Source organism: Protomyctophum parallelum (genome assembly GCF_964188405.1).
Source record: "Protomyctophum parallelum genome assembly, chromosome: 7".
Lineage (NCBI taxonomy): Eukaryota > Metazoa > Chordata > Actinopteri > Myctophiformes > Myctophidae > Protomyctophum > Protomyctophum parallelum.
In genome coordinates, this window is record NC_139705.1 from 37,878,938 (window position 1) to 37,897,443 (window position 18,506).

Genomic DNA, 18,506 nt, shown 5'->3' on the forward strand with positions numbered 1-18,506 from the left:
CTCCACCAGCGATGCGGATACTTGGCGCGCCCAGTGTAGCCCGGAGGTTTGGGTCAAAACACTGCTGGTTTGTCTCCACACGGTCCATGCTTGAATGGCCAACTCCAGCATTTTGCATGGCTGTCAAATGAAGTTTTGCACACATTTTGTGAAATATCTGGATATTTTAGACTACATGAGTGTGTTTCTCCTTACTTTTCGCCGAGTGACACTGTGGGAGTTTGGGAGCCGAGTCATTTTCGGAGTCAAAAGATGAGCTGATGTAAAGCACAGAAATGCAAGTCCCCCACAGCACAACCAAATGTGTTGGCTGTGAGACTATATCTCACTGAAAAGTGACAGTCTCTCCTCTCGCTCAGTGGAAGATAGTTGTGTTTGCAGCAGTATAGTCTTGTCATTCCGGTGTGTACCGTCTCACTTCTAATTTTAGAGAGCGAGCAGGAAAGATGTCAGTTAACGCACGCAAAGAAAAGCATCTGTGTGACGCCCGGAAACAAAAAGGTAGGTGAAAATAGACAATGAGTTGTCAGCAATGCAGTTATTGGTCTGTTTTCACAGCGTTCCTCCGTGCAAGTTGAGGGTGCCATGCTATAGCTGCATTAGAACAACATGGTTACCCTGCAGAATAGTGTGAAAGTTTGTTTCCCCAAACATGAGTTGACTGACTCTTGTTGTGAACAAAAGCCTCTTGCCAACAGCCACCCACTTGCATGTAGAGTAGACACACTGAGTATTAGATGTCTGGCTGGTTGAGTGGTTAGTGCATGCTTTAACATTTCCAATACCGTATAATCCAGTGCAGTGTTGTAGATTTGGCGTAGAGGAAAAGAGAGTACGGAGTCATGGTCAAGTTTACTCATTATATTTGAAAATATATATAATTCATTAACATGAATCCAACATATTTATCTGTTTCTATATCAGTGGTGCTCAATATTTCATGTCAAGGACCCCCAGAATTATCTGTATTTGGCAGCAGACCCCCATCTGAAAATATGTTGTTCCAGGGACACCCCCATAAGCAACGATTTGAGTAATAACATTCGCTCTGAAAGAATATATTTTCAAAGATTTGCGCCATATTTTCACAATTTAAAAGAAATAGCAGATCTACAAGCTCGTAGCGCGGCACTCGGTGCCGAGCTATGAGCTTGTAGATCTGCTATTTTTGAATAGCTAAAGTAGAACACGATGCTTAAAACACCAAAAGGGGTTCCCGCCCCTGGTGTAAGGTGATTGGTATCATTGTACTCTATGTCACAGCTCTTGTGTTTGTGTAACCAGACGCAGCATGGATGCTACAAGTTTGGAAGGGAACATAAATTACATCACATTGTCATCCATCCGTGACTTCAGATGACCCCTAGAGATGAGAATTAATTAGTTGCAAACGGTACATAATCGAGAGTTTTAAACCTCCGTTATGGATTAGCATGCAACATAATGCTGTGTGTAGTGTGTGCGATTGTGTCCTCTCACTATACCTGGTGATCCAAGGCGTTCAGACCAATGCAGCCCACCATCAGTTTTTTGGCACAGTGTGGTATTCCAAAGTATGAAGAAACGGAGGATCTCATACTGTATCACCTTTATTTCCCAACTTCTCACAGTAGATACTTCTCACAGTAGATACTTCTCACAGTAGATACTGACAGGCAAAACAACTTCTCACAGTAGATACTGACAGGGAAAACAACTTCTCACAGTAGATACTGACAGGCAAAACAACTTCTCACAGTAGATACTGACAGAGGAGGAGTGGAATCGGGGTGTGTGAACTTTGTTGAGGTGTAGTTGATCATTCTGTACACGTACTGTATAGCGCTCTGTACCGTACGTACCCCCCACACGCACACACATACATGACACACACACATGTATGATGTATGTACTGCATGTATGTATGCACGCACGCACACGCGTGTGCACACCGCACGCACACGCGTGTGCACACCGCACGCACACACACACATGCACACACGCACACACACACACCTCGTCCTTCTCTGTTCCTCGCTGATGTTCTCCTCTGTTCTGATCATGTTCCTCCCAAGGTGCACTGCATACAGTACTAATCAGCTCACTGTGTGTGTGCGTGTGTGTGTGCGTGCGTTTTCCTCTGCATATTAGCTGGTGTGAGATAACAGGGATTGAAATGAAGACCCTTTGAAGAAGCTCTTTATGAAGAGCACTGTCATACACAACGTGTGTGTGTGTGTGTGTGTGTGTGTGTGTGTGTGTGTGTGTGTGTGTGTGTGTGTGTGTGTGTGTGTGTGTGTGTGTGTGTGTGTGTGTGTGTGTGTGTGTGTGTGTGTGTGTGCATGTGCATGTGCGCTTGAATATATGTTTGCGTGTCGTGTGTGCTTGAATGCATGTCCGTGTGTGTGTGCGTGCCTTTCTCACCCACATATCAGTCCAGTCCTATAGCCCACATCAAGGTACTGTGAGCTGATTGGCCCCCGAGACATCTCTGTGACTTTGACCTTGTCATATTGAAAGCTGAGAAAGTTCCTCGCCTTCCGTTGTGTCCTCAGGAGCTGTCACAGATACTCCATGTGCCTGTCTTTAAGACTACGGCGTACAGTCATCAGCATAGGCTGTGATGTTACTCGTTGAGCCGCCTGTCTGTTATTTCTGTACGTACGTCACTCCAACTCGTGTCTGCATTGGCGTCACTAGGTTGGCAAACACATTGGGTGACCTTTTGGCGGCATTTCTCAACGTCGAGGGTAGTCCGTGATACTAGCCATGTGGACTCAACGTTGACAACACCGTTGGATACATTGAAAACATTGTCTTGCTCAGGCGAGTGTGGTGGCATGCAGAGTGGTGTGATGTCCCCTTCTGCTACTTCAGTGCTCTTCTATTAACATAGCGATAGGGTGGGAATCAGTTATCCCATTCTGGGCGGGAACCCCTTTTGGTGTCGGCATCATGTCATGCTTTAGCTATTGAAAAATAGCAGATCTACAAGCTCATAGCGCGCCACCGAGTGCCGCGCTACAAGCTTGTAGGTCTGCTATTTTTGAAAAATCGAAGAACGACTGACATAGAAACGTAGCTTTTTCAGAAAACTGTCAGGATGTAGAAGACATTTTTAGAATCTGATCTCAGGTCAAAATGGGTTATGACACGTCTCTGTCCATATATGGCACCGGACAGTATCGTCACTGACGGGAGGATACCACTTAACTCCATGTTTTTCCCCCAAACATCTGTGTGTTAAGAAAATATTGAATCAATGAAAAGTGTCACAAAGCCCTTCTGAAGAAACCTCTTAATTCCATTGGTTCCTCAAACTGTCTGTGAAAGCAACTACCTCTCCCCTGTGGCAGGCAGAGAAGCATGGCTGCAACAGCACAGAGAGGAACAAACAGGGTCTCCCCCTAGTCTGTTCAAAGTAACTATGCAGTGTACCTGTTTATCAAACTTAGCACTGACGCTAATGTTATGAAAGCAATTTCAATCTATTTCTAAAAATAGTGTTTTCTTTCTTAGGATAGCAATGTGACAAGAAATTTGTTCATATTGCATTTCTCATGCTATAGTTCTACTGAAGCTGCAACTCCGTCTCTGTGAAAGAAATCCTTGTATCTCCACTTGAGCTGGATTCGAGTAAAGTGGTGATAGTATGACACCTGCAAGTATAACAATATCCAAAGTCACATTTCCAACTTTGATGAGGCAGTATATTGCCTTGTTTAAAAAAAATATATATATATGGTTTCTTCATTTTCATTCCGTTTTGTGTTTTAATTTCCTGAAAAATGTTGTACTTCCTATCTGCAGAGATATGATATTAACTGAGTTTGTTTATGTTGATAGTGTTCAGGCATGGCAGAATGACCCGCCCCATACATCCCATGATAACGCTCATTTACCGTCCAGATATTCAGGGGATGACTAACACTTATGGAACACCCAGTGTTATCGTAATGGAATGCAAGTTGATGACCAGCAGAGAAGTGAAAACTTCATTAAAGGAAGTAGCAGGTAGATGAACAGAGCTTCAGAGGTGTGAAGGTCGTATTAGTTGTGTGTAGAGGTGGAGCAGAGCTTCATGTGGCTGTTCTCTGATCACACTTATGGGATGCGGGACATCAAAGGTGTGTGTGTGTGTGTGTGTGTGTGTGTGTGTGTGTGTGTGTGTGTGTGTGTGTGTGTGTGTGTGTGTGTGTGTGTGTGTGTGTGTGTGTGTGTGTGTGTGTGTGTGTGTGTGTGTGTGTGTGTGTGTGTGTGTGTGTGTGTGTGTGTGTGTCTGTGTCTGTGTCTGTGTCTGTGTGTGTGTGTGTGTGTGTTCGAAGATTGTGCTCTCTGACACTAAACAAGTTGGAATTCCTACCAAGTGTGTGTGTGTCGTTGGGGGGTGAAACAGCTTATTACTGTGCGTCTGACTGGGTTCTGACACAGCCTCCCCTGGCGAAGAGGACCGCATTCGTTGGGGTGCATGTATGCGTGCGTGTTTTAGTGGATAAATGAGTTGAGATTCTGACAGAGTGTACGATCTATTCCTTATCCACTGGGAGACATGGCTTTATATCTTCCATGCGCTTGCACCACACAAACACACACACACACACACACACACCATTTAGCTGCGGCCGCAGACGGAAGGCTACTTTGACGGATGCTTTGGCACACATTGAGGACAGAGAGAAAAGACACAAGAAAGAAGAAAGAAACAAGGGAGGGGGAAAAAGACTGAAAGAAAGGAAATTACAGGAAGGTAAAGTTTCGATTTACACAGAAGGGAAAAGTAGGAAATCATAGCATGAAGAAACAAGAAGACTTGCAAAGCAAGCAGTAAAGAAAGACTGGAGCAGCACAAAAAGAGAAGGCTCAGGAGAGGGACGCAGCGATGGAGAGATTCAGAGAGAGGATGGAGGGGCGCGCGGTGCGGGTAAGGCAGCGTGTCTGATCGCTATGCCAAGGTCATAATCTGCACAGCCGCAAGTTTGAGACCGCTGAAACTTTTAATGCTGCTTTTTCACATTCAAGCAAGGCCTTGCGTGCACTCGCACACACGCGAACACACACGCACGCACGCACGCACACACACACATGCGCACGCACACACACACACACACACACACTCTGCCAACCTTGCTTAGTGCAGAGCATCAGAGAAGGCTTTGGGTTTAATGCCCAGAGAGTTACTCCATGAATATAACCTGTCAGACATGGTAGAGAGAGAGAGATAGAGAGAGAGAGAGAGAGAGAGAGATATGGGGAGGGGGGGTAACAGAGTAGAGACGTAGATTGAGACAAAGAAAGTAACTATTACGAAAAGTAAAACCTATACAACTTGTATAGATTTGTGCCGAGGTTTGGATGCCCTACTCCCCTTTACTGCATTGAAGCTTCTGAATGCTGTTAACAAACTTAAAAAACTAGTGGAATGAATTGTGATATGAATGTGAAGTGCAATTCTGCAAGTATTTCTGATTCTGACCTAAATGTTATCGTGTGTGTGTGTGTGTGTGTGTGTGTGTGTGTGTGTCTTTCATTTCCCCCAACTCAATTTACAAGAACACTTACACTCAAAGGAACACAATTAATTTACAGGATATGCATTTGTGACAATTAAAACCGCAATCAATCACATGCTACACAGCTGGTATGATGTCTCTATGACCACTCTGTGTGTAACAACCATTTTATTGCGATTTCCTGGAATGCAATTTAAAACGAACCCATGGAAGTACCGCTCCTGATCTGTCTCCAAGGCCTTCAGGTCTCGCTTGCAAATGTCTTTGCAGCGCAGTTTTGGTCTGCCTACAGGACGTTTTTACTAATTCTCCATAGAGGAGATCCTTGGGAATCCGTCCGACATCCATCCTCACCACATGACCGGGCCAGCGCATGCGTCTCTGTTCCAGAGTGCTGTACATGGTGCGGATTCCAGCACTCTCCAGGACGGTGTTGTTTGGCACTTTGTCTTGCCAGGTGATGCCCATAATGCGTCTAAGGCAGCGCATGTGAAAGACATTGAGTTTACGCTCCTGACGAGCGTGCAGCGTCCAGGACTCACTGCCATACAGGAGGGTGCTCATGACATGCTCTGTAGACCTGGATCTTAGTTTGCTGTGTCAGCTTGCTGTTGGTCCACACCCTGTTGTCAGTCTGGACATGGTGGTAGCTGCCTTGCCAATGCGCTTGTTGAGCTCTTGGTCAATACAGAGGGAGTCTGAGGTTGTTGATCCCAGGTACACAAAGTCGTGGACGATCTCCAATACATAGTTGGAGATCCTGATGTTAGGTGGTGAGTCCACATCCTGTCCCATGACTTGTGTTTTCTTCAGGCTGATTGTAAGTCCGAAGTTGTGGCAAGCCTCGCTGAAGAGGCTCCTGAGCTGCTGTAACTCTTTATTCTAATATATTTTTTATCCCACGATTTTGTAACCCATTTTTCACCCCTGTGTCAATCATCTAATGTGATCCTGGGCTCTACACACCCTCCGCCAACCTGGGGAGAGCAACGGACTTAACTCATGCTTCCTTCATGCTTGAGTGTCCAAGTTGCTCCTTTACACCTGACGGGGGAGTTTCCCGGGTTGGACGTAGCGTGTGGAAGGAACACGCTATTCCAAACAGTTCCTTTCCCCTCCATCAGGCGCCCCGGCTGGCCAGGGGGAGGCAGTTTAGAGACCAGGATTACTGCATGTTTTTGTGAGGGTACCTACTAACCCTAGGGGACACTGCTGTAACTCTTCAGCTGAGTGCTGAGTCGTTCCTTATTGTTATAGGTTCCCCACGAATACGGATGCTGGGTTCATGGTTAAATGTCATGTTTCTGAGAATATGAACGATTTTTAGAAATAGTTTTGCAAGCGTGTAAAACACCCTGATGGCTACAGATCTAAACACATCCAGGGGAATCCAAAATGCTTGCAGCTTCCAGAAGGTTGCATAAAGAACTTGGGTCTCTCTGTTGGTCTCTCTAGTAATCTCTCAGATCTTGACAAAGTGATTCAGGCTGTTGGCTGTGAGGCTGTGAATCCAGCAGATAAAAGGAAACACTGAAGAAAATATTGACATGCCTGAACACAGTAGTTGAAGGTTTTACTTATTTTGAAATTATTGTTAGAATTCTATACAAATTGTATACAAGTGATTACAATTCTGCCAGCTCCATATGTGTGTGCAGGTGACTGAAACAGTCTCTGATTGGGTTTGGTTCTGATCTTTCATAAGCTTGCTTGCGACCCAAACCTTGACTTCCGGTCAGTGGACTCAAATTATGGGAACGTAAGATATTGTTTTATGCACTCTGGTGTCAGCCAATACGCATGTCTGTGTCCCTTTTATCCCCATATCATGGGCATAAAAGGAACACAGACAGACTGGAAGACCGACACATAAAGATAGATTTTTGGATTTTCAGTTTGATGTGTGATGTGTGTGAGAGAAAGAGAGGGGTGGGGTTGATTAGAGGTAGAACTTCAGAGAAGGATGAGGAGGGAGAAAAGTGGACAGACGCAAAGAGCGGAAAGAGAAAGCTAGGAGAAAACAGGAGAGGAGAAAACAGGAGAGGAATGACTCACCTGATGAGAGGAAGGGATAGATGAGGGTTGGGCAGAGAGAGATGGAGCGAGAGAGAGGGGGGAGAGAAAAGCTCCCAGAGTGGTCACTGCTAATGATGAAGAATGAGGGGCTGCTGGACATGCTGCTGACCACACACACGCGTGCACACACACACACACACACACACTTTCCCTCAAATTGACCATAGCCTTTTTGCCTCCAAACCCCTGGATGGAACAAGTTTGTTTCACTGCAACGCATGAATAGTTAAGAGAGCGTCTTGTCTTCAAACAGTACTAATTAGCCACAGAGTTTCTCGCCTCGCTAAATTCATCTGGATCTGCGCTGCAGAATAAAAGGAAAAAAGACTTGTATGCAAAAGCTTTAAATTAGTATAGGAGGACATAATTGGGCCTTATTTTGGCCTAAATAAAGCTTAAAATTAGTGTTGTTGATACTAACTCAAATAAGTTGCAGTACCATGTTCTGTGTACACACACACAGACACATGTACACACGTTTTCCTTCAATACATTTCGTCAAATGTCTGACTTTTGGTCAAATGTATGTCGTCCCGGGTATAGGGGTGCAACTGTTAATTGAACAATTTTTTTTACTGATACTCTAATAACATAATTGATTAATAATCTATCCCTATTTTGGAAATGTCATTTGTAAGCAAGAAATATTCCATAAGTTTAAGCACATGGAATTATCGCTAAGAAAATTATCCATAATTGCAGCTGAAGATCTGGTTATGAGAATGTGTGGGTTTTGTAACTGGAGAAGTAAAGGCTGGGTTTATGCCCTGAATTTCAGCTACACTGTCAGTTCAACCAGTGTTTGGGTCCTGCTTGAACACCCCTGACACCCAGCCTAATTAGCCACAGAGTTTCTTGCCTTGCAAAATGCATCTGTACATACACATCAGAAAGAAAGGGGGGAACTTCTAAGAAAAACTGAAACTTGCGAAAATGTAATTGGGGCTAAGCCTTCAAAGAAAAGTTTCAATTTGTTCTACTAAGTCCCAGTATCATGTCGGATATGGAAATATGGAAAAACACAAATCTTGCATATGGGGACCCTTACACTAATTATTCTTCAGATTGAGGTCTGGGCCAAATTCGTAATTTATTTTGGAGACAATAGCTTATTTGTATATACAGTATACTATTATTTAGTTGACTGTTACAAGTTCACATACAAGTAAAAACAAAACAAAAAACTAAGTCAAGTTCAGAGTCACAGATATAAGAGTGCAACGCACAGGTTATTGGGCGTGAGTGCGTGCGTGCGTGCGGCGTTAAGTGGCAGGTCTTAAAGTAGCTAGCTGGTCAGAGACTGGCTGTCAGACAGTTCGTCAACCTCAGACTAAAGCCAGACTCTGGAAACAGCCATTTAGAGAGAGAGAGAGAAGGAAGGAATGGAAATGGTAATAGAATGAGAGCAGGCAGAGAGGAGAGAGTTTTCTCATTGTTGCTGAAATACTGAAAAGGTTTGCGGGGGATTTCAAACCGATAAAATGTCAGACAGACCGTTTGTCTCCTGCTTCAGCCTTGAACATGTACAATAGCGTGCGCTGTGTGAAAGAGAAGAGAAATTAACCTGTATTCCAATGGATCCAATGTTATGTAGTCACAAGCTCTTGTTAATACTTCATTTTCATTTTGGCTCAATATTGATAAAACCCACAGACAGACTTAGCCACTTTCTCTTTGAAAATATTTCAAAAATAGAGCAAATAAAAGATAAGCTGTGTCACATTGCTTGGGCTACTTTATGCGTGTCTTGTACGAGAAATGAGGAGGTTTCTGCCCCGACAGCAACAATATTCGTATAAATCCTTTGCCTGCTGTTGAATGGATTGGTTCGATTAACTGTTGCACACCTACTTTGTTCCTATCAGTTCGCAGTTTGTTTGGCTTCGCAATTTTTACATTATTTTAAAACTGTTTTTCTTTTGTTCTTTTGTTACACTTAATACCTCTACCTCTTACGTTTATCTTCTTCTTTTCACCTCCTCCATCTGTAATCATGTCTTTTCTCTGCTAGTTTCTCTCTGTCTCTCTCTCTCTCTCTCTCCTCTGGCCTCTATCATTCTTTCTCTCAGACTGTCTTTGCTCTCCCTCGCTCCCAGCTCTCCAGCACCGCTGACTTATTGATTAGATTTTCATATTGTTGCGGAGCCGTTCTCTCCACCATGCGCCACGGCCATGCCTTCCCATTCAGACCACCATTGATCTATGGCTCCGCCACTCAGCCAATACCAGCCGATCACAAACGCCCCCACCGATCATCGGGCCAAGCATCATTATCTGTTAATCTTCTGTTCTCGCTTGGCGTCCGCCCCGCTGTTAATGTGCTTTTGTGTGTGCCGTTATGTTGTTGTTATCCAGCCATTCAATGCAGGCTAGTGATTTTCAGAAATAATAGCCTTTTACTACTTCTTGGAAGTGAATTTGAGGTTTTGATTTCTCACTCAGTTCTTTTCTTTCACTTATGATTGCGAGGCGTTGCGATAGCAACGGACCACGAGGAATGAAGAGCTCTCAGAGAAAACAACCGCGCACGACATCTGTGGAATACAATAAAAAAGTTACTCGTGGCAGGAGTGCACAAGCAAAGCACTTGAACCCTATGGCGTTCCTATTCTGGGGTGACAGTTGGCAGAAATAGCAGACATGCAAGCTTGCATCGGCAGCTTGTAGATCGACCGTTTTCTTTGAGGATACTTATACAGTACATTGACAAGAGGAAGCTGCCTAGAATAGAGCCCTGGGGGACACCGGGGGGTCGGTCAGCGTCTGTATTAAAATGTATATTGTTGGTGATGGGTGGAAACCTTGCATGTCCAAAACTGCTCCTTTTTCATTATTATTTGTAAAACATTTTAGAATAGTGAATAATACTTTTATGTGACACTCTTGTATGATGAAGTAGGACATTATTTGTGAACAGACAGACAACTCGGAGATACAAGTTTTCTGCCCGACAGCAACGGAATCATGTGCGTGTTTGCACATCTGTCAGAGTCGGTACATGTTGCCGCTGTAGCTGAAGAAAGAGCAGGGTTAACGAGCCAGATAATTATAATTAAGCCTCACAGCTGAAACGTGATACCGTATGGACAAACCTGTGGGAGTTAACCCTGATTTACTGTACACCGGCTTGTTATAAAGACATGGGTGCCGGCAAAGGCTATATGAACTCGAAAGGCGGAGTGTGTGTGTGTGTGTGTGCGTGCGCACTGCCTGCCCCTTATAGACCCTTCATCTTTATCAGACTACTGTGCGTCACACTTATCATGCGGGCATGCACACGCAAGCAGGTTACAAAAGTACCCTAGGGCCTAAATGGACTTTTTTTTGGTGCTATCCCTTTTGGATTAAGTGTTTGACTGTACTCTGTTGCTACATTCATGTCTAATAAACTATTCAATCAATCAAACCCCACCGCTCAGACAAAAATAAGTCATACATTGCATTGTGTGTGTAGAAATGCATTCCATCAAACGTTTGACTGCAGTTTTCCTCATGTGTTTCAGTATGTTTTTCTCCCAGTGCGGATGATAGAAGGCGTATTAGAATGTCTGCTTTGATCTCTCCTTGGTTTCTGTTGTGTGTAAAGCTCCCAAACCACTACTCAAAACCATGCCCCAATCGATGCACGGAGGGGTCACTTGTGTGTGTGCGAGGTCATAGCTGGAATGCAACAAGGATTCAGGTTGCCCTGCCCTTAACAGTTTCCGTGCCGGGAATGGATTACTCCAGGTTAATGTCGCTGCCGTATCGGACATACCCGCCTTTTGTTTTATGTGTTTAATCCGCCGTAATGTAATGAATCAAAAGAAAATCCGTCTTCGTCGCGGAGTATGAGACTGGATGCCTTCGCTGTGATGACAAAACCGGAAATCGTCACATGCTGTGGGCTGCTAGGGCTTCTGGGAAATTGAGGCCAATGGAAATGCATTGGGTGCAACGCCTCATTGAAACCAATCGTGTGTGCGTCTTCCGGGTGCACCAAGATGGTGGATGCTACACACAGATCATAACAAACCACGGGAGCTTTTTTTGATGGATTTTCGCGGATTAAAAGCCCAAATAATTCAGCGTATGCTCTAAAGGTAATACAACAATCTCGGCAGTGAAGGGGGGTTGATTAAAATGCGGGATAATCGTAAAAAACAGTCAAACTGTTAATATAATGGATCATCTGAATCTAAAGCTACAATCTGTAGATTGAATGTTCAATCTGTGATTCGTGAATAGCCAGCACTCCCAAATCCTTCTGGTAACTTTAATTATTTCAGCGCCATTGCCGTTGATTAATGGCAATTGAAGCCAATTTTTTTATACTACGCTTACCGCCATTGCCGTTGATTAATGGAAATTACGCTTTTATAGTGCATTCGATCGATCGAGCCATAATGCTACTTGCGTTAGCCGGTTAGCTAGCTATGTTGTTGTCACAGCACTGGATCGTCCATCTTAGATCGTCGTCGCCATAATAATCCATTCTATCAGTTTCTTTCAATCGCCTGTATCTTCTATTCCTTGTCCCAGATGGCATTTTTGGTCAAAACAACGTTTCTCTGATGGCACAGAGAGGACAATGTGGACCTCTCCAGTGCACCAACATAGATCGATCTTGTAAACGAGGCCTGTCCAGGCTCCGTTGAGCTTACTAGGATAATACTACTTCCGGTATGTGGCTTTTCAAAATAAGAGCTCAAATGGGAAAAATGCTGGCGTGAATCATATTATAGCACACGGACGGACACATGACAGGCTAGCAAACACGGATGACTTTCGGCACCATGCCTTCTGCTTCTGCACGTATGACAATGTAAACATTTGTGACGGTTTTATAGGCTTTTGGCTAGAGGACTCCCCATTATAACGTAAATACAAAATATAACTGCAAGCAGTGATAACAGCGGCCAAGCAATAAGAACAATCAAACGTGTGTAGGCTGCACAACAACACGCTGGCTGGCTGCAGTTAGAGTTTTAGTGCTCAGTGTAAATGGCCTCAACAGTGCCCCTTCAGGTCACCCAGTGTAAATGGCCTCAACAGTGCCCCTTTAGGTCACCCAGTGTAAATGGCCTCAACAGTGCCCCTTCAGGTCACCCAGTGTAAATGGCCTCAACAGTGCCCCTTTAGGTCACCCAGTGTAAATGGCCTCAACAGTGCCCCTTTAGGTCACCCAGTGTAAATGGCCTCAACAGTGCCCCTTTAGGTCACCCAGTGTAAATGGCCTCAACAGTGCCCCTTCAGGTCACCCAGTGTAAATGGCCTCAACAGTGCCCCTTTAGGTCACCCAGCAACCTGTCCATTAACAATGGGACAAACATCCTCCAAAACATTCCACAACATTGACAGCATGTGTCTTCTGACACGTTAGTTAAAGATGGAATTCCCATAGCCTATAATGGAATAATTTGTGTTGTTATAACTGGTATTGTACAGCAGCATCATGCTTACTGTACATGTAAACCATGGAATGTACAGTGGCATCAGACTTACTGAACATGGAAGCCACACACAACATACACACAACTGATCATGCAACACGACACATGGAATCAAAAACAAATTCCAAAAAATCCTAAAATGGCACAAATAGCAGATTTGGGCTATTTTCACTAAAGCGTATAGGGCTTTAAGTGGTTAAATATTGCTGTTTGGATGAGGTGCATGTGCAATATTTACTCAACCCATAGTGCAGGTAAGCCTTCAGTTGAAGTAAGGAACTCCACAAGAGTGATTTTTCTACTGATATGCTGCTTGCTTTTCTTCTTTGCATTCCCTATATCTATTCCCTCTCTACACGCAAGACACCACACGCACGCACACACACACACACACACACACACACACACACACACACACACACACACACACACACACACACACACACACACATCTCAGCAGGGAAACGGGTAAGGCCTATCAACTGCAGCTTGCTGGGTCTAGCACCCGGGAGCCCCAATTGCCTGCCAGTCATCAGATAAGATGGATTTCCAATTGAGTCAAGGCTCCCAAGCTCGGCAAGGTAGAATGGACAACACTCGCCCCCCTCCGCCCTACTTATTTCAATCTCTTTTCTCTCGCAAGTTGCTCCTGTTTGAAGTCTGAAGTTTTCACCTCACTAGAAAATAGTCTAGTGGTAACGTTACGTCACAGATGTAACGTTGATGGCGTTTGTGGTTTTCATAGTGGTTGCTGCCATGGGGCACCAGAGGAGCCAATTGGAAAGAACAGGAGCATATTATAGACTGTAAAAAAATATGGACGAATATGACGACGAATATGAATATGACGAATATGACGTCACCTGTTGGTTTCTACAGACCCAGGTTGAAACTGACGTCACCCGTTGGTTTCTACAGACCCAGGTTCGTTTCTACAGACCTAGTTTGGTTTCTACAGACCCAGGTTGGTTTCTACAGACCCAGGTTGGTTTCTACAGACCTAGTTTGGTTTCTACAGAACCAGGTTGGTTTCTACAGACCCAGGTTCGTTTCTACAGACCCAGGTTGGTTTCTACAGAACCAGGTTGGTTTCTACAGACCCAGGTTGGTTTCTACAGACCTAGTTTGGTTTCTACAGACCCAGGTTGGTTTCTACAGACCCAGGTTGGTTTCTACAGACCCAGGTTGGTTTCTACAGACCCAGGTTGGTTTCTACAGACCCAGGTTGAAGCCACGTTTTCCCGCAAATTAAAATCCGCCATCTTGGAACTTCAGTTCTCCAAAACTCCAGTTTTGAGGGTTTGTGTAAAACACAAACATTGAATGCCATTGACAATGAATGGCCAGTGTTGAGTGTTTGTGCAAACACAAACATTAAATGCCAAATTCCCGGCAGCCGGTAGCCTGAGCTAACGTGTTTCTGGTCTAGAGGGGCGGGTCGCGGCTCAGATTTGCGCAAGCCCTGATTGGATCTCATCGATCTGTCCGTCACCCCCGGCCCCTCCTCTCCCCCCTAGTGCAGCGCTACGTCACATAATTTGGAGCGACGCCCACCCGGAAGGGTTGACTCCCAATTTTAGACCAGAGCGGCCAATGCGTTCCTCCAGGCTTTCAATTTTTGCACCAACAAAAATGAAAGCCTGGTACCGAGGCTAGGCAGCCGGCAAAAACTGGAGTTCTCGACAGGCCCGAAAATTAAGGCCCTACCTGGGCCCTCATCAAAGCCTCACTCAAGGTACACTCAAGATACTGCTCCAGCTGCCACCCTTAGATCTCCATATACGGAGCTGACCTGTTCTGACATTCCATATGTTGATCTGACCTCATCAAACCCTGTACACTCAAGACACGCTCCATACTGTATATGGCCAGTACAGAATTAATTCCATTATGTTGATCTGACCCCCCATGCCAAAGCGCCAGCGCTCGTACAGCAGTCTGTTGTCATCCAGACGGATGCGTACACACGACCTAGGTCGCTTCTAGCCCTCAAGCGTCTTACTGGTTATTAATGGAACCATAATATATCATGATAATTGATAAAATACTTTAAACAAAGTATTCATTAACATGTTTACTACGATTATATAATGTATACAGTCCGGCCAAAAACTCATGGCAGTAACTCAATCCATTATAGTTTCATGATTTCTTTTTACACCCTAAAACATGATCATATTTTATGTGGACACGCCCACCAGTTCATTATATGGTTCTCCTGGTGGGTGGTGATCCACCTGAACTGAAACCGCACCCACAGCTGTTGTACGATTAAGGGGGAGGGGTTTGCGGAGATGATGATATTGTGATGTCACTATATCACTGTTTCTTTTTCATTGGCACATTTGATGTATGACGTTTCAGCCTCCAGGAAGTAACCCTAAATACAAAGGGAAGACATCATTGCACATAGTACTTTATTAGACCCTTTAGTGTTATTGCTGTCACCTCATAAACACATAAAACTGGAAAAAATACAAAAATCATAGTGTATGGTAAAGACGATCTGCTGCAGTTCAAACCGATCAGAATGGGGAAGAAATGTGATTTAACCCATTTTTGGCGGGAATCCCTTTTGGTGTTGGCATTATGTTATGCTTTAGATATAAAAAAATCGAAGAACCACTGACATAGAAACATAGCTGCATATGCCTTCATGTTGTAGACGCCACATTCCGATCCTACCATCCGAATGTCGCAGCAGAAATCGAGAATCATCAGACCGGGTAAAGTTTATCCAATATTCTATCCAATTTTGCTGAGCCTGTGGGAGTTTCCTGTTCTGCTGCAGCAGCCCATCTGCCTCCAGGTTCGACTTGTTTTGCTTTCCGAGAGGCTCCTCTGAATTCCTCGGCTGTAGCGAGTGGTTATTTGAGTTACTGATGCCTTCCGTCAGCTCAATCCAGTCTGACCATTATTCTCTGCACCTTTTCATCTTTTTTTTTTTTTACATTTAGAAATTCTCTAAAAAAACCTTTGAAAAATGTTGCCTTTTGACGCCAGGTTGAAACTGGTTAGTATCCCTCCCACTATCTTGTCTTAGCGAGAGAGCACTGGTGATGTGCAGGAGAGAGAAGACAGAGTGATGTAGATGTGAGTGAAGGAGTGAGGAGGCCATAGGAGGACTTATTGATCCCACTGCTCTGTGATTCTCTCTGTGCTTTTAATATGGATGGACCTCACAGTTGGAGCAAACCGCATGCTGTTTAACACACACACGCGAGCGCATGCTACAACACACACATATTATCTCCACAAGCCATCCTCGGGTCAATCCAGTCCTAGCCCGCAGTTCATTCATTTCATTGCATGGTTCCACATGGCCTGTGGTACTGGACATTTAAGACTTGACTAGCGGTGAGTCTCTCACTGCCAGCCTGGCTCCGGAGCTAAAACGGGAGCCCACACCTGGTCGATGTCTGGACACTGGGAGAACAAAATGCCCAGGGCCAGTCCCCGTCGCGCAAGCCAAGTGAGGCCTTTTTAAATCTACTCTGCAAGGGCTCAAAAGAATCAATTCAAAACCAAAATGAGCAGGGGCGGCATTGCGTCAGCCGTCAGATAATAAGCTAGAGAAGGCTTAGCGTTCCTTAAATGTACTATTGACAATTCACTGCCCTACAGAGCTACAAAACTACGTTTTTGGACACACCGACTTATTTCCCGAAGTTCAAATTAGCCTTCATGAGTTTGGAGGATAAACAATTACCCCAAGAACAGACAACCCCTTTTCCACCGGTCCGTTCCCAATGGGAACCGGTTCAGTTCTTGTTGGTTCTTAGTCCATGAGCCAGAGCTAAAAAATTAGAACGTTAATTATGAATTGAGTGGGAAAAGCTATACATATATTAAATTGTTTATAGGATCTGTATAAGTAAATTTATATATGACCTACCTTCCACAGTAGTAGCCTTTTCATATTTTCTATTTGCATATTTTCATATTTAATGCCTCATTTGCATATAAAAAAATCACACCCGTTTGTTTTAAGACAGAATCTACACTATAGCTGTTTATAGGAGGAGCTCAAAAAATGTAAAATTTGTAATACAATAAATCATTGTCTTCGTGTAAGTAATCCACTGGGGAAGTTTCATGGTGATAACAATCTAATATAGGTATGGTTTTGCACACTCAATTCATAATTAACTTTCCAGTTTTGGAGCTCTGGCTCATGGACTAAGAACCAAAAAGAACTGAACCGGTTCCCATTGGGAACCAACCGGTGGAAAAGGGGTCTTAGTGTATACAGTATATCACTTATATGCCGATATCTCATTTGGCTGACCAGTTGAAACACTTTTAAATCAATTTTTCTGTTACATTTGTGTTCGTAGTTACTGCACTTTGGCTTTGTAGGGCAGAATTGTGCACATAGATGACAGTATGTATGTGTCTGGATTATATAGTGGCTGCTGCCACCTGGTGACAGATGTGGACTGTATGAGATTCAGAACCATGGACAGCGCTGTTTCTGGTGTGTAGGCTGTAGTAGGGTCAGGGTGTGAGATTCAGGACCATGGACAGTGCTGTTTCTGGTGTGTAGGCTGTAGTAGGGTCAGGGTGTGAGATTCAGAACCATGGACAGTGCTGTTTCTGGTGTGTAGGCTGTAGTAGGGTCAGGGTGTGATATTCAGGACCATGGACAGTGCTGTTTCTGGTGTGTAGGCTGTAGTAGGGTCAGGGTGTGAGATTCAGGACTATGGACAGCGCTGTTTCTGGTGTGTAGGCTGTAGTAGGGTCATGGTGTGATATTCAGAACCATGGACAGTGCTGTTTCTGGTGTGTAGGCTGTAGTAGGGTCAGGGTGTGAGATTCAGGACCATGGACAGTGCTGTTTCTGGTGTGTAGGCCAGGGGTTCCCAGACTGTGGTGCGTGCGTCCCTTGTGGTGTGCGAACACCCTCTAGGGGGTGCGTGACATGAAAAGGGTAATGAGCCGTGGCTCAGTGGTCCAGGCACCTTGGCTGGTAACCCAGTCTGGCAGTGTGCCGCGGGTTCGACTCCCGATCCCGACGGCCTTTACTGCATGTCATCCCCCCATCTCTCTCCCCATTTCCTGTCAGCCTACTGTCTGTCCCTCCATAAAAAATAAAGGCGAAAGCCACACATTTTTTTTAAAGAAAAGGGTAATGGCGGTTTTATGGTGTTATTTTACATAAACGTCAAAACCCGGTAAACACTGTTATAAGGAGATGTATAGAGCAGCTGCTGGAGTATACAGCAGCTGCATGTCTCTCAGTGCAGTGACATTCTGTGATTATTTGCCACAATCATAGCCAAATACAACGAGACATTTAGCTTTAGTGGGTGCATCAGCTAAGTCAGGGGGTACCAGAGGGTGCACAGCCAAAAAAGTTTGGGGACCACTGGTGTAGGCTGTAGTAGGATCAGGGTGTGAGATTCAGAACCATGGACAGTGCTGTTTCTGGTGTGTAGGGTCAGGGTGTGAGATTCAGGACCATGGACAGTGCTGTTTCTGGTGTGTAGGGTCAGGGTGTGAGATTCAG

The 18,506-nt window shown here is 44.6% G+C and overlaps 1 protein-coding gene across 1 annotated transcript in view; it reads left to right on the forward strand.

Moving 5' to 3' along the window:
- Nucleotides 1-18,506, forward strand: part of chchd6a (coiled-coil-helix-coiled-coil-helix domain containing 6a) — an 84,106-nt gene that overhangs the window by 55,105 nt on the left and 10,495 nt on the right. The gene's annotated exons all lie outside the window — the stretch shown is intronic.